We start from the raw sequence: 23,396 nt of genomic DNA, 5'->3' as shown, positions 1-23,396 counted from the left end.
TGAGAGCAAGGACCGGTTAACGTCTTTTTCCAAGAGCAGTTTGTTGTGAAAGGTATCAGACAAAGGAGTATGTATTGTGATGTGGTTCTCTGACTGCTTCTGTCCACTTGCCAAAAGTTCCATGGCCCTATGATAGCACAAAAACTGTAAGATTGAAGTGGTGTGTGCCGGAGGTTTAAAATGGTCAGTTTAATTAAAGACAGAAAAGTGAAACGAATGACTGCAGAAATACTGTATGTGGCCATGAACTGAGATGAAAGGATGATTTTGGAACTCTGTCTTGCAGATTACCCTCAATGCCGCAATGGATAGGGCACTACTCTCACAGACCAGGGTGTGTAAGTTTAAGTCTATCAGAGGTGCACACCCTGAACTAATACATTTTTGCTGAAACCTAATCATATTGTTTACTCTTCCTCGTAGCAGCTTGCCAGGGTGATAGTATATTGCAACAGAACCATTCCACTTCTTCACTGAAAAGAGTCATGCTGGTTACCCAAATGTGCAGCGTGTCATTTTATACAACTTTCTTTATTGAAATTAAACTTGGACTCACTTGAAATATTCTCTTTCAAAATGAATGTTTTGAGCTGCTGTGAATTTTATTTCTAGAGGTGGTGACAGGCTTTCAGGTACGTGCTTAGGTCAAGGCCCTGTTCATGTCACTTGTATGAGCTAATTCAGGGAGCAAATTAGCAAGTCAATAAATGGGAAGTCTGAACTACTGTCAAAGCAGTTTCATTCTCTTTTCAAATAATCCAAAAATACCATTGCAGCATAAAACAGAGTATTCAATAAAAGAAGAAGGAGGATTAACGGCAAAAAAGCACAGCATAAGATATGAAACTTTGGAAATTATCTAGATATTGTTTGAAAAAACTCCTTTGATGGAAAGAAGATGAAGAACGGTATGGGATCCTGTCCTGCGCACCTGTAATTGATATGTTCCACATCCATTCATACCACCTAACCCTAAACACCCAAACATATTGCAGTCAGTGACCATGTGGCCTAATGGATAAGGTGTCTGACTTCTGATCAGAAGATTGAGGGTTCGAGTCCCTTCATGGTTGAGTCTTTTTCTCACTGCACCCAACTTATCTTTACATACAAACTGGAAACACACTCTTACAATACTCCTTTCACTCTCACTCATTAAGAAAGCCCAATGCAAACTGCACAATCAGTCACGTTATGCCTTCAGCATTGCTACTTTTCTGTCTTTCTGCCATACCAAAGTACCTCTTCATAAATGCCACGGATATGCAATACGTATACAACAATATGACATGGCGCAATCATTCTGAACAGAACTGTGGGTAGATTCATTGCAGGGAGTGTGTGCGTGCAGAAAGCAGAAACTATGCATGGGTAGAAGCTCTATGATTTTCTCCAGGAATAATGCAAATTGTCCCTCAGAAAAAGTATAGTACTAGAGAAGAATCATAAAGGATTGACACAATTGCTGCCTTTGCTGTTGCCCATGTTGTGTAATCTGTCAAGGACTGGTCTCTTGCAGATTGAGGCACCTAGTTGCGATTGTGTGGTATAAATCACCCTTACAACCATTTTTGCTATAAACTTGAGATCTTTCTGATATACTATCTCACAGACTTCTTATGAATGAGGAACTCTGAAATTGTCACATTCCAATTTGTACGTCCTTAAAACTCTGCTGGTTATTCAAATGGGCAGATTGTTTTTTAAATTCCTTTCTGTCTCGAGATGTAGTTATATTGATACAGAGGCATAATTATTGAATGATATATATTGGTTTGATTGAAATATGTTCGTAGAGGTGGTGACAGGTTTTCTGTGTCTGTCTGAGAGCAAGGACAGGTTAACGTCTTTTTCCAAGAGCAGTTTGTTGTGAAAGGTATCAGACAAAGGAGTATGTATTGTGATGTGGTTCTCTGACTGCTTCTGTCCACTTGCCAAAAGTTCCAAGGTCCTATGATAGCACAAAAACTGTAAGATTGAAGTGGTGTGTGCCGGAGGTTTAAAATGGTCAGTTTAATTAAAGACAGAAAAGTGAAACGAATGACTGCAGAAATACTGTATGTGGCCATGAACTGAGATGAAAGGATGATTTTGGAACTCTGTCTTGCAGATTACCCTCAATGCCGCAATGGATAGGGCACTACTCTCACAGACCAGGGTGTGTAAGTTTAAGTCTATCGGAGGTGCACACCCTGAACTAATACATTTTTGCTGAAACCTAATCATATTGTTTACTCTTCCTCGTAGCAGCTTCCCAGGGTGATAGTATATTGCAACAGAACCATTCCACTTCTTCACTGAAAAGAGTCATGCTGGTTACCCAAATGTGCAGCGTGTCATTTTATACAACTTTCTTTATTGTAATTAAACTTGGACTCACTTGAAATATTCTCTTTCAAAATGAATGTTTTGAGCTGCTGTGAATTTTATTTCTAGAGGTGGTGACAGGCTTTCAGGTACGTGCTTAGGTCAAGGCCCTGTTCATGTCACTTGTATAAGTTAATTCAGGGAGCAAATTAGCAAGTCAAGAAATGGGAAGTCTGAACTACTGTCAAAGCAGTTTCATTCTCTTTTCAAATAATCCAAAAATACCATTGCAGCATAAAACAGAGTATTCAATAAAAGAAGAAGGAGGATTAACGGCAAAAAAGCACATCATAAGATATGAAACTTTGGAAATTATCTAGATATTGTTTGAAAAAACTCCTTTGATGGAAAGAAGATGAAGAACGGTATGGGATCCTGTCCTGCGCACCTGTAATTGATATGTTCCACATCCATTCATACCACCTAACACTAAACACGCAAACATATTGCAGTCAGTGACCATGTGGCCTAATGGATAAGGCGTCTGACTTCGGATCAGAAAATTGAGGGTTCGAGTCCCTTCATGGTTGAGTCTTTTTGTCACAGCACCCAACTTATATTTACATATAAACTGGAAATACACTCTTACAATAATCATTTCACTCTCACTCATTAAGAAAGCCCAATGCAAACTGCACAATCAGTCATGTTATACCTTCAGCATTGCTACTTTTCTGTCTTTCTGCCATACCAAAGTACCTCTTCATAAATGCCACGGATATGCAATACGTATACAACAATATGTCATGGCACAATCATTCAGAACAGAACTGTGGGTAGACTCAGTGCAGGGAGTGTGTGCGTGCAGAAAGCAGAAACTATGCATGGGTAGAAGCTCTATGATTTTCTCCAGGAATAATGCAAATTGTCCCTCAGAAAAAGTATAGTACTAGAGAAGAATCATAAAGGATTGACACAATTGCTGCCTTTGCTGTTGCCCCAGTTGTGTAATCTGTCAAGGACTGGTCTCTTGCAGATTGAGGCACCTAGTTGCGATTGTGTGGTATAAATCACCCTTACAACCATTTTTGCTATAAACTTGAGATCTTTCTGATATACTATCTCACAGACTTCTTATGAATGAGGAACTCTGAAATTGTCACATTCCAATTTGTACGTCCTTAAAACTCTGCTGGTTATTCAAATGGGCAGATTGTTTTTTAAATTCCTTTCTGTCTCGAGATGTAGTTATATTGATACAGAGGCATAATTATTGAATGATATATATTGGTTTGATTGAAATATGTTCGTAGAGGTGGTGATAGGCTTTCTGTGTCTGTCTGAGAGCAAGGACCGGTTAACGTCTTTTTCCAAGAGCAGTTTGTTGTGAAAGGTATCAGACAGAGGAGTATGTATTGTGATGTGGTTCTCTGACTGCTTCTGTCCACTTGCCAAAAGTTCCAAGGTCATATGATAGCACAAAAACTGTAAGATTGAAGTGGTGTGTGCCGGAGGTTTAAAATGGTCAGTTTAATTAAAGACAGAAAAGTGAAACGAATGACTGCAGAAATACTGTATGTGGCCATGAACTGAGATGAAAGGATGATTTTGGAACTCTGTCTTGCAGATTACCCTCAATGCCGCAATGGATAGGGCACTACTCTCACAGACCAGGGTGTGTAAGTTTAAGTCTATCGGAGGTGCACACCCTGAACTAATACATTTTTGCTGAAACCTAATCATATTGTTTACTCTTCCTCGTAGCAGCTTGCCAGGGTGATAGTATATTGCAACAGAACGATTCCACTTCTTCACTGAAAAGAGTCATGCTGGTTACCCAAATGTGCAGCGTGTCATTTTATACAACTTTCTTTATTGAAATTAAACTTGGACTCACTTGAAATATTCTCTTTCAAAATGAATGTTTTGAGCTGCTGTGAATTTTATTTCTAGAGGTGGTGACAGCCTTTCAGGTACGTGCTTAGGTCAAGGCCCTGTTCATGTCACTTGTATAAGCTAATTCAGGGAGCAAATTAGCAAGTCAATAAATGGGAAGTCTGAACTACTGTCAAAGCAGTTTCATTCTCTTTTCAAATAATCCAAAAATACCATTGCAGCATAAAACAGAGTATTCAATAAAAGAAGAAGGAGGATTAACGGCAAAAAAGCACATCATAAGATATGAAACTTTGGAAATTATCTAGATATTGTTTGAAAAAACTCCTTTGATGGAAAGAAGATGAAGAACGGTATGGGATCCTGTCCTGCGCACCTGTAATTGATATGTTCCACATCCATTCATACCACCTAACCCTAAACACCCAAACTTATTGCAGTCAGTGACCATGTGGCCTAATGGATAAGGCGTCTGACTTCGGATCAGAAGATTGAGGGTTCGAGTCCCTTCATGGTTGAGTCTTTTTGTCACAGCACCCAACTTATATTTACATACAAACTGGAAATACACTCTTACAATAATCATTTCACTCTCACTCATTAAGAAAGCCCAATGCAAACTGCACAATCAGTCATGTTATACCTTCAGCATTGCTACTTTTCTGTCTTTCTGCCATACCAAAGTACCTCTTCATAAATGCCACGGATATGCAATACGTATACAACAATATGTCATGGCACAATCATTCAGAACAGAACTGTGGGTAGACTCAGTGCAGGGAGTGTGTGCGTGCAGAAAGCAGAAACTATGCATGGGTAGAAGCTCTATGATTTTCTCCAGGAATAATGCAAATTGTCCCTCAGAAAAAGTATAGTACTAGAGAAGAATCATAAAGGATTGACACAATTGCTGCCTTTGCTGTTGCCCCAGTTGTGTAATCTGTCAAGGACTGGTCTCTTGCAGATTGAGGCACCTAGTTGCGATTGTGTGGTATAAATCACCCTTACAACCATTTTTGCTATAAACTTGAGATCTTTCTGATATACTATCTCACAGACTTCTTATGAATGAGGAACTCTGAAATTGTCACATTCCAATTTGTACGTCCTTAAAACTCTGCTGGTTATTCAAATGGGCAGATTGTTTTTTAAATTCCTTTCTGTCTCGAGATGTAGTTATATTGATACAGAGGCATAATTATTGAATGATATATATTGGTTTGATTGAAATATGTTCGTAGAGGTGGTGATAGGCTTTCTGTGTCTGTCTGAGAGCAAGGACCGGTTAACGTCTTTTTCCAAGAGCAGTTTGTTGTGAAAGGTATCAGACAGAGGAGTATGTATTGTGATGTGGTTCTCTGACTGCTTCTGTCCACTTGCCAAAAGTTCCAAGGTCATATGATAGCACAAAAACTGTAAGATTGAAGTGGTGTGTGCCGGAGGTTTAAAATGGTCAGTTTAATTAAAGACAGAAAAGTGAAACGAATGACTGCAGAAATACTGTATGTGGCCATGAACTGAGATGAAAGGATGATTTTGGAACTCTGTCTTGCAGATTACCCTCAATGCCGCAATGGATAGGGCACTACTCTCACAGACCAGGGTGTGTAAGTTTAAGTCTATCAGAGGTGCACACCCTGAACTAATACATTTTTGCTGAAACCTAATCATATTGTTTACTCTTCCTCGTAGCAGCTTCCCAGGGTGATAGTATATTGCAACAGAACCATTCCACTTCTTCACTGAAAAGAGTCATGCTGGTTACCCAAATGTGCAGCGTGTCATTTTATACAACTTTCTTTATTGAAATTAAACTTGGACTCACTTGAAATATTCTCTTTCAAAATGAATGTTTTGAGCTGCTGTGAATTTTATTTCTAGAGGTGGTGACAGGCTTTCAGGTACGTGCTTAGGTCAAGGCCCTGTTCATGTCACTTGTATGAGCTAATTCAGGGAGCAAATTAGCAAGTCAATAAATGGGAAGTCTGAACTACTGTCAAAGCAGTTTCATTCTCTTTTCAAATAATCCAAAAATACCATTGCAGCATAAAACAGAGTATTCAATAAAAGAAGAAGGAGGATTAACGGCAAAAAAGCACAGCATAAGATATGAAACTTTGGAAATTATCTAGATATTGTTTGAAAAAACTCCTTTGATGGAAAGAAGATGAAGAACGGTATGGGATCCTGTCCTGCGCACCTGTAATTGATATGTTCCACATCCATTCATACCACCTAACCCTAAACACCCAAACATATTGCAGTCAGTGACCATGTGGCCTAATGGATAAGGTGTCTGACTTCTGATCAGAAGATTGAGGGTTCGAGTCCCTTCATGGTTGAGTCTTTTTCTCACTGCACCCAACTTATCTTTACATACAAACTGGAAACACACTCTTACAATACTCCTTTCACTCTCACTCATTAAGAAAGCCCAATGCAAACTGCACAATCAGTCACGTTATGCCTTCAGCATTGCTACTTTTCTGTCTTTCTGCCATACCAAAGTACCTCTTCATAAATGCCACGGATATGCAATACGTATACAACAATATGACATGGCGCAATCATTCTGAACAGAACTGTGGGTAGATTCATTGCAGGGAGTGTGTGCGTGCAGAAAGCAGAAACTATGCATGGGTAGAAGCTCTATGATTTTCTCCAGGAATAATGCAAATTGTCCCTCAGAAAAAGTATAGTACTAGAGAAGAATCATAAAGGATTGACACAATTGCTGCCTTTGCTGTTGCCCATGTTGTGTAATCTGTCAAGGACTGGTCTCTTGCAGATTGAGGCACCTAGTTGCGATTGTGTGGTATAAATCACCCTTACAACCATTTTTGCTATAAACTTGAGATCTTTCTGATATACTATCTCACAGACTTCTTATGAATGAGGAACTCTGAAATTGTCACATTCCAATTTGTACGTCCTTAAAACTCTGCTGGTTATTCAAATGGGCAGATTGTTTTTTAAATTCCTTTCTGTCTCGAGATGTAGTTATATTGATACAGAGGCATAATTATTGAATGATATATATTGGTTTGATTGAAATATGTTCGTAGAGGTGGTGACAGGCTTTCTGTGTCTGTCTGAGAGCAAGGACAGGTTAACGTCTTTTTCCAAGAGCAGTTTGTTGTGAAAGGTATCAGACAAAGGAGTATGTATTGTGATGTGGTTCTCTGACTGCTTCTGTCCACTTGCCAAAAGTTCCAAGGTCCTATGATAGCACAAAAACTGTAAGATTGAAGTGGTGTGTGCCGGAGGTTTAAAATGGTCAGTTTAATTAAAGACAGAAAAGTGAAACGAATGACTGCAGAAATACTGTATGTGGCCATGAACTGAGATGAAAGGATGATTTTGGAACTCTGTCTTGCAGATTACCCTCAATGCCGCAATGGATAGGGCACTACTCTCACAGACCAGGGTGTGTAAGTTTAAGTCTATCGGAGGTGCACACCCTGAACTAATACATTTTTGCTGAAACCTAATCATATTGTTTACTCTTCCTCGTAGCAGCTTCCCAGGGTGATAGTATATTGCAACAGAACCATTCCACTTCTTCACTGAAAAGAGTCATGCTGGTTACCCAAATGTGCAGCGTGTCATTTTATACAACTTTCTTTATTGTAATTAAACTTGGACTCACTTGAAATATTCTCTTTCAAAATGAATGTTTTGAGCTGCTGTGAATTTTATTTCTAGAGGTGGTGACAGGCTTTCAGGTACGTGCTTAGGTCAAGGCCCTGTTCATGTCACTTGTATAAGTTAATTCAGGGAGCAAATTAGCAAGTCAAGAAATGGGAAGTCTGAACTACTGTCAAAGCAGTTTCATTCTCTTTTCAAATAATCCAAAAATACCATTGCAGCATAAAACAGAGTATTCAATAAAAGAAGAAGGAGGATTAACGGCAAAAAAGCACATCATAAGATATGAAACTTTGGAAATTATCTAGATATTGTTTGAAAAAACTCCTTTGATGGAAAGAAGATGAAGAACGGTATGGGATCCTGTCCTGCGCACCTGTAATTGATATGTTCCACATCCATTCATACCACCTAACACTAAACACGCAAACATATTGCAGTCAGTGACCATGTGGCCTAATGGATAAGGCGTCTGACTTCGGATCAGAAAATTGAGGGTTCGAGTCCCTTCATGGTTGAGTCTTTTTGTCACAGCACCCAACTTATATTTACATATAAACTGGAAATACACTCTTACAATAATCATTTCACTCTCACTCATTAAGAAAGCCCAATGCAAACTGCACAATCAGTCATGTTATACCTTCAGCATTGCTACTTTTCTGTCTTTCTGCCATACCAAAGTACCTCTTCATAAATGCCACGGATATGCAATACGTATACAACAATATGTCATGGCACAATCATTCAGAACAGAACTGTGGGTAGACTCAGTGCAGGGAGTGTGTGCGTGCAGAAAGCAGAAACTATGCATGGGTAGAAGCTCTATGATTTTCTCCAGGAATAATGCAAATTGTCCCTCAGAAAAAGTATAGTACTAGAGAAGAATCATAAAGGATTGACACAATTGCTGCCTTTGCTGTTGCCCCAGTTGTGTAATCTGTCAAGGACTGGTCTCTTGCAGATTGAGGCACCTAGTTGCGATTGTGTGGTATAAATCACCCTTACAACCATTTTTGCTATAAACTTGAGATCTTTCTGATATACTATCTCACAGACTTCTTATGAATGAGGAACTCTGAAATTGTCACATTCCAATTTGTACGTCCTTAAAACTCTGCTGGTTATTCAAATGGGCAGATTGTTTTTTAAATTCCTTTCTGTCTCGAGATGTAGTTATATTGATACAGAGGCATAATTATTGAATGATATATATTGGTTTGATTGAAATATGTTCGTAGAGGTGGTGATAGGCTTTCTGTGTCTGTCTGAGAGCAAGGACCGGTTAACGTCTTTTTCCAAGAGCAGTTTGTTGTGAAAGGTATCAGACAGAGGAGTATGTATTGTGATGTGGTTCTCTGACTGCTTCTGTCCACTTGCCAAAAGTTCCAAGGTCATATGATAGCACAAAAACTGTAAGATTGAAGTGGTGTGTGCCGGAGGTTTAAAATGGTCAGTTTAATTAAAGACAGAAAAGTGAAACGAATGACTGCAGAAATACTGTATGTGGCCATGAACTGAGATGAAAGGATGATTTTGGAACTCTGTCTTGCAGATTACCCTCAATGCCGCAATGGATAGGGCACTACTCTCACAGACCAGGGTGTGTAAGTTTAAGTCTATCGGAGGTGCACACCCTGAACTAATACATTTTTGCTGAAACCTAATCATATTGTTTACTCTTCCTCGTAGCAGCTTGCCAGGGTGATAGTATATTGCAACAGAACGATTCCACTTCTTCACTGAAAAGAGTCATGCTGGTTACCCAAATGTGCAGCGTGTCATTTTATACAACTTTCTTTATTGAAATTAAACTTGGACTCACTTGAAATATTCTCTTTCAAAATGAATGTTTTGAGCTGCTGTGAATTTTATTTCTAGAGGTGGTGACAGCCTTTCAGGTACGTGCTTAGGTCAAGGCCCTGTTCATGTCACTTGTATAAGCTAATTCAGGGAGCAAATTAGCAAGTCAATAAATGGGAAGTCTGAAAGTCTGAACTACTGTCAAAGCAGTTTCATTCTCTTTTCAAATAATCCAAAAATACCATTGCAGCATAAAACAGAGTATTCAATAAAAGAAGAAGGAGGATTAACGGCAAAAAAGCACATCATAAGATATGAAACTTTGGAAATTATCTAGATATTGTTTGAAAAAACTCCTTTGATGGAAAGAAGATGAAGAACGGTATGGGATCCTGTCCTGCGCACCTGTAATTGATATGTTCCACATCCATTCATACCACCTAACCCTAAACACCCAAACTTATTGCAGTCAGTGACCATGTGGCCTAATGGATAAGGCGTCTGACTTCGGATCAGAAGATTGAGGGTTCGAGTCCCTTCATGGTTGAGTCTTTTTGTCACAGCACCCAACTTATATTTACATACAAACTGGAAATACACTCTTACAATAATCATTTCACTCTCACTCATTAAGAAAGCCCAATGCAAACTGCACAATCAGTCATGTTATACCTTCAGCATTGCTACTTTTCTGTCTTTCTGCCATACCAAAGTACCTCTTCATAAATGCCACGGATATGCAATACGTATACAACAATATGTCATGGCACAATCATTCAGAACAGAACTGTGGGTAGACTCAGTGCAGGGAGTGTGTGCGTGCAGAAAGCAGAAACTATGCATGGGTAGAAGCTCTATGATTTTCTCCAGGAATAATGCAAATTGTCCCTCAGAAAAAGTATAGTACTAGAGAAGAATCATAAAGGATTGACACAATTGCTGCCTTTGCTGTTGCCCCAGTTGTGTAATCTGTCAAGGACTGGTCTCTTGCAGATTGAGGCACCTAGTTGCGATTGTGTGGTATAAATCACCCTTACAACCATTTTTGCTATAAACTTGAGATCTTTCTGATATACTATCTCACAGACTTCTTATGAATGAGGAACTCTGAAATTGTCACATTCCAATTTGTACGTCCTTAAAACTCTGCTGGTTATTCAAATGGGCAGATTGTTTTTTAAATTCCTTTCTGTCTCGAGATGTAGTTATATTGATACAGAGGCATAATTATTGAATGATATATATTGGTTTGATTGAAATATGTTCGTAGAGGTGGTGATAGGCTTTCTGTGTCTGTCTGAGAGCAAGGACCGGTTAACGTCTTTTTCCAAGAGCAGTTTGTTGTGAAAGGTATCAGACAGAGGAGTATGTATTGTGATGTGGTTCTCTGACTGCTTCTGTCCACTTGCCAAAAGTTCCAAGGTCATATGATAGCACAAAAACTGTAAGATTGAAGTGGTGTGTGCCGGAGGTTTAAAATGGTCAGTTTAATTAAAGACAGAAAAGTGAAACGAATGACTGCAGAAATACTGTATGTGGCCATGAACTGAGATGAAAGGATGATTTTGGAACTCTGTCTTGCAGATTACCCTCAATGCCGCAATGGATAGGGCACTACTCTCACAGACCAGGGTGTGTAAGTTTAAGTCTATCGGAGGTGCACACCCTGAACTAATACATTTTTGCTGAAACCTAATCATATTGTTTACTCTTCCTCGTAGCAGCTTCCCAGGGTGATAGTATATTGCAACAGAACCATTCCACTTCTTCACTGAAAAGAGTCATGCTGGTTACCCAAATGTGCAGCGTGTCATTTTATACAACTTTCTTTATTGTAATTAAACTTGGACTCACTTGAAATATTCTCTTTCAAAATGAATGTTTTGAGCTGCTGTGAATTTTATTTCTAGAGGTGGTGACAGGCTTTCAGGTACGTGCTTAGGTCAAGGCCCTGTTCATGTCACTTGTATAAGTTAATTCAGGGAGCAAATTAGCAAGTCAAGAAATGGGAAGTCTGAACTACTGTCAAAGCAGTTTCATTCTCTTTTCAAATAATCCAAAAATACCATTGCAGCATAAAACAGAGTATTCAATAAAAGAAGAAGGAGGATTAACGGCAAAAAAGCACATCATAAGATATGAAACTTTGGAAATTATCTAGATATTGTTTGAAAAAACTCCTTTGATGGAAAGAAGATGAAGAACGGTATGGGATCCTGTCCTGCGCACCTGTAATTGATATGTTCCACATCCATTCATACCACCTAACACTAAACACGCAAACATATTGCAGTCAGTGACCATGTGGCCTAATGGATAAGGCGTCTGACTTCGGATCAGAAAATTGAGGGTTCGAGTCCCTTCATGGTTGAGTCTTTTTGTCACAGCACCCAACTTATATTTACATATAAACTGGAAATACACTCTTACAATAATCATTTCACTCTCACTCATTAAGAAAGCCCAATGCAAACTGCACAATCAGTCATGTTATACCTTCAGCATTGCTACTTTTCTGTCTTTCTGCCATACCAAAGTACCTCTTCATAAATGCCACGGATATGCAATACGTATACAACAATATGTCATGGCACAATCATTCAGAACAGAACTGTGGGTAGACTCAGTGCAGGGAGTGTGTGCGTGCAGAAAGCAGAAACTATGCATGGGTAGAAGCTCTATGATTTTCTCCAGGAATAATGCAAATTGTCCCTCAGAAAAAGTATAGTACTAGAGAAGAATCATAAAGGATTGACACAATTGCTGCCTTTGCTGTTGCCCCAGTTGTGTAATCTGTCAAGGACTGGTCTCTTGCAGATTGAGGCACCTAGTTGCGATTGTGTGGTATAAATCACCCTTACAACCATTTTTGCTATAAACTTGAGATCTTTCTGATATACTATCTCACAGACTTCTTATGAATGAGGAACTCTGAAATTGTCACATTCCAATTTGTACGTCCTTAAAACTCTGCTGGTTATTCAAATGGGCAGATTGTTTTTTAAATTCCTTTCTGTCTCGAGATGTAGTTATATTGATACAGAGGCATAATTATTGAATGATATATATTGGTTTGATTGAAATATGTTCGTAGAGGTGGTGATAGGCTTTCTGTGTCTGTCTGAGAGCAAGGACCGGTTAACGTCTTTTTCCAAGAGCAGTTTGTTGTGAAAGGTATCAGACAGAGGAGTATGTATTGTGATGTGGTTCTCTGACTGCTTCTGTCCACTTGCCAAAAGTTCCAAGGTCATATGATAGCACAAAAACTGTAAGATTGAAGTGGTGTGTGCCGGAGGTTTAAAATGGTCAGTTTAATTAAAGACAGAAAAGTGAAACGAATGACTGCAGAAATACTGTATGTGGCCATGAACTGAGATGAAAGGATGATTTTGGAACTCTGTCTTGCAGATTACCCTCAATGCCGCAATGGATAGGGCACTACTCTCACAGACCAGGGTGTGTAAGTTTAAGTCTATCGGAGGTGCACACCCTGAACTAATACATTTTTGCTGAAACCTAATCATATTGTTTACTCTTCCTCGTAGCAGCTTGCCAGGGTGATAGTATATTGCAACAGAACGATTCCACTTCTTCACTGAAAAGAGTCATGCTGGTTACCCAAATGTGCAGCGTGTCATTTTATACAACTTTCTTTATTGAAATTAAACTTGGACTCACTTGAAATATTCTCTTTCAAAATGAATGTTTTGAGCTGCTGTGAATTTTATTTCTAGAGGTGGTGACAGCCTTTCAGGTACGTGCTTAGGTCAAGGCCCTGTTCATGTCACTTGTATAAGCTAATTCAGGGAGCAAATTAGCAAGTCAATAAATGGGAAGTCTGAACTACTGTCAAAGCAGTTTCATTCTCTTTTCAAATAATCCAAAAATACCATTGCAGCATAAAACAGAGTATTCAATAAAAGAAGAAGGAGGATTAACGGCAAAAAAGCACATCATAAGATATGAAACTTTGGAAATTATCTAGATATTGTTTGAAAAAACTCCTTTGATGGAAAGAAGATGAAGAACGGTATGGGATCCTGTCCTGCGCACCTGTAATTGATATGTTCCACATCCATTCATACCACCTAACCCTAAACACCCAAACTTATTGCAGTCAGTGACCATGTGGCCTAATGGATAAGGCGTCTGACTTCGGATCAGAAGATTGAGGGTTCGAGTCCCTTCATGGTTGAGTCTTTTTGTCACAGCACCCAACTTATATTTACATACAAACTGGAAATACACTCTTACAATAATCATTTCACTCTCACTCATTAAGAAAGCCCAATGCAAACTGCACAATCAGTCATGTTATACCTTCAGCATTGCTACTTTTCTGTCTTTCTGCCATACCAAAGTACCTCTTCATAAATGCCACGGATATGCAATACGTATACAACAATATGTCATGGCACAATCATTCAGAACAGAACTGTGGGTAGACTCAGTGCAGGGAGTGTGTGCGTGCAGAAAGCAGAAACTATGCATGGGTAGAAGCTCTATGATTTTCTCCAGGAATAATGCAAATTGTCCCTCAGAAAAAGTATAGTACTAGAGAAGAATCATAAAGGATTGACACAATTGCTGCCTTTGCTGTTGCCCCAGTTGTGTAATCTGTCAAGGACTGGTCTCTTGCAGATTGAGGCACCTAGTTGCGATTGTGTGGTATAAATCACCCTTACAACCATTTTTGCTATAAACTTGAGATCTTTCTGATATACTATCTCACAGACTTCTTATGAATGAGGAACTCTGAAATTGTCACATTCCAATTTGTACGTCCTTAAAACTCTGCTGGTTATTCAAATGGGCAGATTGTTTTTTAAATTCCTTTCTGTCTCGAGATGTAGTTATATTGATACAGAGGCATAATTATTGAATGATATATATTGGTTTGATTGAAATATGTTCGTAGAGGTGGTGATAGGCTTTCTGTGTCTGTCTGAGAGCAAGGACCGGTTAACGTCTTTTTCCAAGAGCAGTTTGTTGTGAAAGGTATCAGACAGAGGAGTATGTATTGTGATGTGGTTCTCTGACTGCTTCTGTCCACTTGCCAAAAGTTCCAAGGTCATATGATAGCACAAAAACTGTAAGATTGAAGTGGTGTGTGCCGGAGGTTTAAAATGGTCAGTTTAATTAAAGACAGAAAAGTGAAACGAATGACTGCAGAAATACTGTATGTGGCCATGAACTGAGATGAAAGGATGATTTTGGAACTCTGTCTTGCAGATTACCCTCAATGCCGCAATGGATAGGGCACTACTCTCACAGACCAGGGTGTGTAAGTTTAAGTCTATCGGAGGTGCACACCCTGAACTAATACATTTTTGCTGAAACCTAATCATATTGTTTACTCTTCCTCGTAGCAGCTTGCCAGGGTGATAGTATATTGCAACAGAACGATTCCACTTCTTCACTGAAAAGAGTCATGCTGGTTACCCAAATGTGCAGCGTGTCATTTTATACAACTTTCTTTATTGAAATTAAACTTGGACTCACTTGAAATATTCTCTTTCAAAATGAATGTTTTGAGCTGCTGTGAATTTTATTTCTAGAGGTGGTGACAGGCTTTCAGGTACGTGCTTAGGTCAAGGCCCTGTTCATGTCACTTGTATAAGCTAATTCAGGGAGCAAATTAGCAAGTCAAGAAATGGGAAGTCTGAACTACTGTCAAAGCAGTTTCATTCTCTTTTCAAATAATCCAAAAATACCATTGCAGCATAAAACAGAGTATTCAATAAAAGAAGAAGGAGGATTAACGGCAAAAAAGCACATCATAAGATATGAAACTTTGGAAATTATCTAGATATTGTTTGAAAAAACTCCTTTGATGGAAAGAAGATGAAGAACGGTATGGGATCCTGTCCTGCGCACCTGTAATTGATATGTTCCACATCCATTCATACCACCTAACCCTAAACACCCAAACATAATGCAGTCAGTGACCATGTGGCCTAATGGATAAGGCGTCTGACTTCGGATCAGAAGATTGAGGGTTCGAGTCCCTTCATGGTTGATTCTTTTTCTCACAGCACCCAACTTATCTTTACATACAAACTGGAAACACACTCTTAAAATACTCCTTTCACTCTCACTCATTAAGAAAGCCCAATGCAAACTGCACAATCAGTCATGTTATGCCTTCAGCATTGCTACTTTTCTGTCTTTCTGCCATACCAAAGTACCTCTTCATAAATGCCACGGATATGCAATACGTATACAACAATATGACATGGCACAAACATTCTGAACAGAACTGTGGGTAGATTCAGTGCAGGGAGTGTGTGCGTGCAGAAAGCAGAAACTATGCATGGGTAGAAGCTCTATGATTTTCTCCAGGAATAATGCAAATTGTCCCTCAGAAAAAGTATAGTACTAGAGAAGAATCATAAAGGATTGACACAATTGCTGCCTTTGCTGTTGCCCCAGTTGTGCAATCTGTCAAGGACTGGTCTCTTGCAGATTGAGGCACCTAGTTGCAATTGTGTGGTAAAAATCACCCTTACAACCATTTTTGCTATAAACTTGAGATCTTTCTGAGATACTATCTCACAGACTTCTTATGAATGAGGAACTCTGAAATTGTCACATTCCAATTTGTACGTCCTTAAAACTCTGCTGGTTATTCAAATGGGCAGATTGTTTTTTAAATTCCTTTCTGTCTCGAGTTGTAGTTATATTGATACAGAGGCATAATTATTGAATGATATATATTGGTTTGATTGAAATATGTTCGTAGAGGTGGTGATAGGCTTTCTGTGTCTGTCTGAGAGCAAGGACCGGTTAACGTCTTTTTCCAAGAGCAGTTTGTTGTGAAAGGTATCAGACAAAGGAGTATGTATTGTGATGTGGTTCTCTGACTGCTTCTGTCCACTTGCCAAAAGTTCCAAGGTCCTATGATAGCACAAAAACTGTAAGATTGAAGTGGTGTGTGCCGGAGGTTTAAAATGGTCAGTTTAATTAAAGACAGAAAAGTGAAACGAATGACTGCAGAAATACTGTATGTGGCCATGAACTGAGATGAAAGGATGATTTTGGAACTCTGTCTTGCAGATTACCCTCAATGCCGCAATGGATAGGGCACTACTCTCACAGACCAGGGTGTGTCAGTTTAAGTCTATCGGAGGTGCACACCCTGAACTAATACATTTTTGCTGAAACCTAATCATATTGTTTACTCTTCCTCGTAGCAGCTTGCCAGGGTGATAGTATATTGCAACAGAACCATTCCACTTCTTCACTGAAAAGAGTCATGCTGGTTACCCAAATGTGCAGCGTGTCATTTTATACAACTTTCTTTATTGAAATTAAACTTGGTCTCACTTGAAATATTCTCTTTCAAAATGAATGTTTTGAGCTGCTGTGAATTTTATTTCTAGAGGTGGTGACAGGCTTTCAGGTACGTGCTTAGGTCAAGGCCCTGTTCATGTCACTTGTACAAGCTAATTCAGGGAGCAAATTAGCAAGTCAAGAAATGGGAAGTCTGAACTACTGTCAAAGCAGTTTCATTCTCTTTTCAAATAATCCAAAAATACCATTGCAGCATAAAACAGAGTATTCAATAAAAGAAGAAGGAGGATTAACGGCAAAAAAGCACATCATAAGATATGAAACTTTGGAAATTATCTAGATATTGTTTGAAAAAACTCCTTTGATGGAAAGAAGATGAAGAACGGTATGGGATCCTGTCCTGCGAACCTGTAATTGATATGTTCCACATCCATTCATACCACCTAACCCTAAACACCCAAACATATTGCAGTCAGTGACCATGTGGCCTAATGAATAAGGCGTCTGATTTCGGATCAGAAGATTGAGGGTTCGAGTCCCTTCATGGTTGAGTCTTTTTGTAACAGCACCCAACTTATCTTTACATACAAACTGGAAATACACTCTTACAATACTCATTTCACTCTCACTCATTAAGAAAGCCCAATGCAAACTGCACAATCAGTCATGTTATACCTTCAGCATTGCTACTTTTCTGTCTTTCTGCCATACCAAAGTACCTCTTCATAAATGCCACGGATATGCAATACGTATAAAACAATATGTCATGGCACAATCATTCCGAACAGAACTGTGGGTAGACTCAGTGCAGGGAGTGTGTGCGTGCAGAAAGCAGAAACTATGCATGGGTAGAAGCTCTATGATTTTCTCCAGGAATAATGCAAATTGTCCCTCAGAAAAAGTATAGTACTAGAGAAGAATCATAAACGATTGACACAATTGCTGCCTTTGCTGTTGCCCCAGTTGTGTAATCTGTCAAGGACTGGTCTCTTGCAGATTGAGGCACTTAGTTGCAATTGTGTGGTAAAAATCACCCTTACAACCATTTTTGCTATAAACTTGAGATCTTTCTGAGATACTATCTCACAGACTTCTTATGAATGAGGAACTCTGAAATTGTCACATTCCAATTTGTACGTCCTTAAAACTATGCTGCTTATTCAAAAGGGCAGATTGTTTTTTAAATTCCTTTCTGTCTCGAGTTGTAGTTATATTGATACAGAGGCATAATTGTTGAATGATATATATTGGTTTGATTGAAATATGTTCGTAGAGGTGGTGATAGGCTTTCTGTGTCTGTCTGAGAGCAAGAACCGGTTAACGTCTTTTTCCAAGAGCAGTTTGTTGTGAAAGGTATCAGGCAAAGGAGTATGTATTGTGATGTGGTTCTCTGACTGCTTCTGTCCACTTGCCAAAAGTTCCAAGGCCCTATGATAGCACAAAAACGGTAAGATTGAAGTGGTGGGTGCCGGAGGTTTAAAATGGTCAGTTTAATTAAAGACAGAAAAGTGAAACGAATGACTACAGAAATACTGTATGTAGCCATGAACTGAGATGAAAGGATGATTTTGGAACTCTGTCTTGCAGATTACCCTCAATGCCGCAATGGATAGGGCACTACTCTCACAGACCAGGGTGTGTAAGTTTAAGTCTATCTGAGGTGCACACCCTGAACTAATACATTTTTGCTGAAACCTAATCATATTGTTTACTCTTCCTCGTAGCAGCTTGCCAGGGTGATAGTATATTGCAACAGAACCATTCCACTTCTTCACTGAAAAGTGTCATGTTGGTTACCCAAATGTGCAGCGTGTCATTTTATACAGCTTTCTTTATTGAAATTAAACTTGGACTCACTTGAAATATTCTCTTTCAAAATGAATGTTTTGAGCTGCTGTGAATTTTATTTCCAGAGGTGGTGACAGGCTTTCAGGTACGTGCTTAGGTCAAGGCCCTGTTCATGTCACTTGTATAAGCTAATTCAGGGAGCAAATTAGGAAGTCAAGAAATGGGAAGTCTGAACTACTGTCAAAGCAGTTTCATTCTCTTTTCAAATAATCCAAAAATACCATTGCAGCATAAAACAGAGTATTCAATAAAAGAAGAAGGAGGATTAACGGCAAAAAAGCACATCATAAGATATGAAACTTTGGAAATTATCTAGATATTGTTTGAAAAAACTCCTTTGATGGAAAGAAGATGAAGAACGGTATGGGATCCTGTCCTGCGCACCTGTAATTGATATGTTCCACATCCATTCATACCACCTAACCCTAAACACCCAAACATAATGCAGTCAGTGACCATGTGGCCTAATGGATAAGGCGTCTGACTTCGGATCAGAAGATTGAGGGTTCGAGTCCCTTCATGGTTGATTCTTTTTCTCACAGCACCCAACTTATCTTTACATACAAACTGGAAACACACTCTTAAAATACTCCTTTCACTCTCACTCATTAAGAAAGCCCAATGCAAACTGCACAATCAGTCATGTTATGCCTTCAGCATTGCTACTTTTCTGTCTTTCTGCCATACCAAAGTACCTCTTCATAAATGCCACGGATATGCAATACGTATACAACAATATGACATGGCACAAACATTCTGAACAGAACTGTGGGTAGATTCAGTGCAGGGAGTGTGTGCGTGCAGAAAGCAGAAACTATGCATGGGTAGAAGCTCTATGATTTTCTCCAGGAATAATGCAAATTGTCCCTCAGAAAAAGTATAGTACTAGAGAAGAATCATAAAGGATTGACACAATTGCTGCCTTTGCTGTTGCCCCAGTTGTGCAATCTGTCAAGGACTGGTCTCTTGCAGATTGAGGCACCTAGTTGCAATTGTGTGGTAAAAATCACCCTTACAACCATTTTTGCTATAAACTTGAGATCTTTCTGAGATACTATCTCACAGACTTCTTATGAATGAGGAACTCTGAAATTGTCACATTCCAATTTGTACGTCCTTAAAACTCTGCTGGTTATTCAAATGGGCAGATTGTTTTTTAAATTCCTTTCTGTCTCGAGTTGTAGTTATATTGATACAGAGGCATAATTATTGAATGATATATATTGGTTTGATTGAAATATGTTCGTAGAGGTGGTGATAGGCTTTCTGTGTCTGTCTGAGAGCAAGGACCGGTTAACGTCTTTTTCCAAGAGCAGTTTGTTGTGAAAGGTATCAGACAAAGGAGTATGTATTGTGATGTGGTTCTCTGACTGCTTCTGTCCACTTGCCAAAAGTTCCAAGGTCCTATGATAGCACAAAAACTGTAAGATTGAAGTGGTGTGTGCCGGAGGTTTAAAATGGTCAGTTTAATTAAAGACAGAAAAGTGAAACGAATGACTGCAGAAATACTGTATGTGGCCATGAACTGAGATGAAAGGATGATTTTGGAACTCTGTCTTGCAGATTACCCTCAATGCCGCAATGGATAGGGCACTACTCTCACAGACCAGGGTGTGTCAGTTTAAGTCTATCGGAGGTGCACACCCTGAACTAATACATTTTTGCTGACACCTAATCATATTGTTTACTCTTCCTCGTAGCAGCTTGCCAGGGTGATAGTATATTGCAACAGAACCATTCCACTTCTTCACTGAAAAGAGTCATGCTGGTTACCCAAATGTGCAGCGTGTCATTTTATACAACTTTCTTTATTGAAATTAAACTTGGTCTCACTTGAAATATTCTCTTTCAAAATGAATGTTTTGAGCTGCTGTGAATTTTATTTCTAGAGGTGGTGACAGGCTTTCAGGTACGTGCTTAGGTCAAGGCCCTGTTCATGTCACTTGTACAAGCTAATTCAGGGAGCAAATTAGCAAGTCAAGAAATGGGAAGTCTGAACTACTGTCAAAGCAGTTTCATTCTCTTTTCAAATAATCCAAAAATACCATTGCAGCATAAAACAGAGTATTCAATAAAAGAAGAAGGAGGATTAACGGCAAAAAAGCACATCATAAGATATGAAACTTTGGAAATTATCTAGATATTGTTTGAAAAAACTCCTTTGATGGAAAGAAGATGAAGAACGGTATGGGATCCTGTCCTGCGAACCTGTAATTGATATGTTCCACATCCATTCATACCACCTAACCCTAAACACCCAAACATATTGCAGTCAGTGACCATGTGGCCTAATGAATAAGGTGTCTGATTTCGGATCAGAAGATTGAGGGTTCGAGTCCCTTCATGGTTGAGTCTTTTTGTAACAGCACCCAACTTATCTTTACATACAAACTGGAAATACACTCTTACAATACTCATTTCACTCTCACTCATTAAGAAAGCCCAATGCAAACTGCACAATCAGTCATGTTATACCTTCAGCATTGCTACTTTTCTGTCTTTCTGCCATACCAAAGTACCTCTTCATAAATGCCACGGATATGCAATACGTATAAAACAATATGTCATGGCACAATCATTCCGAACAGAACTGTGGGTAGACTCAGTGCAGGGAGTGTGTGCGTGCAGAAAGCAGAAACTATGCATGGGTAGAAGCTCTATGATTTTCTCCAGGAATAATGCAAATTGTCCCTCAGAAAAAGTATAGTACTAGAGAAGAATCATAAACGATTGACACAATTGCTGCCTTTGCTGTTGCCCCAGTTGTGTAATCTGTCAAGGACTGGTCTCTTGCAGATTGAGGCACTTAGTTGCAATTGTGTGGTAAAAATCACCCTTACAACCATTTTTGCTATAAACTTGAGATCTTTCTGAGATACTATCTCACAGACTTCTTATGAATGAGGAACTCTGAAATTGTCACATTCCAATTTGTACGTCCTTAAAACTATGCTGCTTATTCAAAAGGGCAGATTGTTTTTTAAATTCCTTTCTGTCTCGAGTTGTAGTTATATTGATACAGAGGCATAATTGTTGAATGATATATATTGGTTTGATTGAAATATGTTCGTAGAGGTGGTGATAGGCTTTCTGTGTCTGTCTGAGAGCAAGAACCGGTTAACGTCTTTTTCCAAGAGCAGTTTGTTGTGAAAGGTATCAGGCAAAGGAGTATGTATTGTGATGTGGTTCTCTGACTGCTTCTGTCCACTTGCCAAAAGTTCCAAGGCCCTATGATAGCACAAAAACGGTAAGATTGAAGTGGTGGGTGCCGGAGGTTTAAAATGGTCAGTTTAATTAAAGACAGAAAAGTGAAACGAATGACTACAGAAATACTGTATGTAGCCATGAACTGAGATGAAAGGATGATTTTGGAACTCTGTCTTGCAGATTACCCTCAATGCCGCAATGGATAGGGCACTACTCTCACAGACCAGGGTGTGTAAGTTTAAGTCTATCTGAGGTGCACACCCTGAACTAATACATTTTTGCTGAAACCTAATCATATTGTTTACTCTTCCTCGTAGCAGCTTGCCAGGGTGATAGTATATTGCAACAGAACCATTCCACTTCTTCACTGAAAAGTGTCATGTTGGTTACCCAAATGTGCAGCGTGTCATTTTATACAGCTTTCTTTATTGAAATTAAACTTGGACTCACTTGAAATATTCTCTTTCAAAATGAATGTTTTGAGCTGCTGTGAATTTTATTTCCAGAGGTGGTGACAGCCTTTCAGGTACGTGCTTAGGTCAAGGCCCTGTTCATGTCACTTCTATAAGCTAATTCAGGGAGAAAATTAGCAAGTCAATAAATGGGAAGTCTGGACTACTGTCAAAGCAGTTTCATTCTCTTTTCAAATAATCCAAAAATACCATTGCAGCATAAAACAGAGTATTCAATAAAAGAAGAAGGAGGATTAACGGCAAAAAAGCACATCATAAGATATGAAACTTTGGAAATTATCTAGATATTGTTTGAAAAAACTCCTTTGATGGAAAGAAGATGAAGAACGGTATGGGATCCTGTCCTGCGCACCTGTAATTGATATGTTCCACATCCATTCATACCACCTAACCCTAAACACCCAAACTTATTGCAGTCAGTGACCATGTGGCCTAATGGATAAGGCGTCTGACTTCGGGTCAGAAGATTGAGGGTTCGAGTCCCTTCATGGTTGAGTCTTTTTCTCACAGCACCCAACTTATCTTTACATACAAACTGGAAACGCACTCTTACAATACTCCTTTCACTCTCACTAATTAAGAAAGCCCAATGCAAACTGCACAATCAGTCACGTTATACCTTCAGCATTGCTACTTTTCTGTCTTTCTGCCATACCAAAGTACCTCTTCATAAATGCCACGGATATGCAATACGTATACAACAATATGTCATGGCACAATCATTCCGAACAGAACTGTGGGTAGACTCAGTGCAGGGAGTGTGTGCGTGCAGAAAGCAGAAACTATGCATAGGTAGAAGCTCTATGATTTTCTCCAGGAATAATGCAAATTGTCCCTCAGAAAAAGTATAGTACTAGAGAAGAATCATAAAGGATTGACACAATTGCTGCCTTTGCTGTTGCCCCAGTTGTGTAATCTGTC

General features: G+C 39.1%; 12 non-coding genes across 12 annotated transcripts; all 12 read left to right on the top strand.

Annotated features, from left to right (window-relative positions):
* Positions 1-1,000: 1,000 nt before the first annotated feature.
* On the top strand, positions 1,001-1,073 carry TRNAR-UCU (transfer RNA arginine (anticodon UCU)). The gene has a single exon. It is a non-coding gene; the product is annotated as a tRNA-Arg (tRNA).
* A 1,751-nt stretch (positions 1,074-2,824) lies between these two features.
* On the top strand, positions 2,825-2,897 carry TRNAR-UCG (transfer RNA arginine (anticodon UCG)). Its single transcript has one exon. It is a non-coding gene; the product is annotated as a tRNA-Arg (tRNA).
* A 1,751-nt stretch (positions 2,898-4,648) lies between these two features.
* TRNAR-UCG (transfer RNA arginine (anticodon UCG)) lies at positions 4,649-4,721 on the top strand. Its single transcript has one exon. It is a non-coding gene; the product is annotated as a tRNA-Arg (tRNA).
* Positions 4,722-6,472: 1,751 nt separating this feature from the next.
* Positions 6,473-6,545, top strand: TRNAR-UCU (transfer RNA arginine (anticodon UCU)). Its single transcript has one exon. It is a non-coding gene; the product is annotated as a tRNA-Arg (tRNA).
* Positions 6,546-8,296: 1,751 nt separating this feature from the next.
* TRNAR-UCG (transfer RNA arginine (anticodon UCG)) lies at positions 8,297-8,369 on the top strand. Its single transcript has one exon. It is a non-coding gene; the product is annotated as a tRNA-Arg (tRNA).
* Positions 8,370-10,128: 1,759 nt separating this feature from the next.
* Positions 10,129-10,201, top strand: TRNAR-UCG (transfer RNA arginine (anticodon UCG)). Its single transcript has one exon. It is a non-coding gene; the product is annotated as a tRNA-Arg (tRNA).
* A 1,751-nt stretch (positions 10,202-11,952) lies between these two features.
* Positions 11,953-12,025, top strand: TRNAR-UCG (transfer RNA arginine (anticodon UCG)). The gene has a single exon. It is a non-coding gene; the product is annotated as a tRNA-Arg (tRNA).
* Positions 12,026-13,776: 1,751 nt separating this feature from the next.
* TRNAR-UCG (transfer RNA arginine (anticodon UCG)) lies at positions 13,777-13,849 on the top strand. The gene has a single exon. It is a non-coding gene; the product is annotated as a tRNA-Arg (tRNA).
* A 1,751-nt stretch (positions 13,850-15,600) lies between these two features.
* TRNAR-UCG (transfer RNA arginine (anticodon UCG)) lies at positions 15,601-15,673 on the top strand. Its single transcript has one exon. It is a non-coding gene; the product is annotated as a tRNA-Arg (tRNA).
* A 1,751-nt stretch (positions 15,674-17,424) lies between these two features.
* Positions 17,425-17,497, top strand: TRNAR-UCG (transfer RNA arginine (anticodon UCG)). The gene has a single exon. It is a non-coding gene; the product is annotated as a tRNA-Arg (tRNA).
* A 1,751-nt stretch (positions 17,498-19,248) lies between these two features.
* Positions 19,249-19,321, top strand: TRNAR-UCG (transfer RNA arginine (anticodon UCG)). Its single transcript has one exon. It is a non-coding gene; the product is annotated as a tRNA-Arg (tRNA).
* Positions 19,322-22,896: 3,575 nt separating this feature from the next.
* On the top strand, positions 22,897-22,969 carry TRNAR-UCG (transfer RNA arginine (anticodon UCG)). The gene has a single exon. It is a non-coding gene; the product is annotated as a tRNA-Arg (tRNA).
* The last annotated feature ends 427 nt before the right edge of the window (positions 22,970-23,396 follow it).

This window comes from Pleurodeles waltl, chromosome 4_1, assembly GCF_031143425.1.
Source record: "Pleurodeles waltl isolate 20211129_DDA chromosome 4_1, aPleWal1.hap1.20221129, whole genome shotgun sequence".
NCBI lineage: Eukaryota > Metazoa > Chordata > Amphibia > Caudata > Salamandridae > Pleurodeles > Pleurodeles waltl.
The sequence above is the reverse complement of the archived record's forward strand: the minus strand, read 5'-3'. Positions and strand labels throughout refer to the sequence as shown.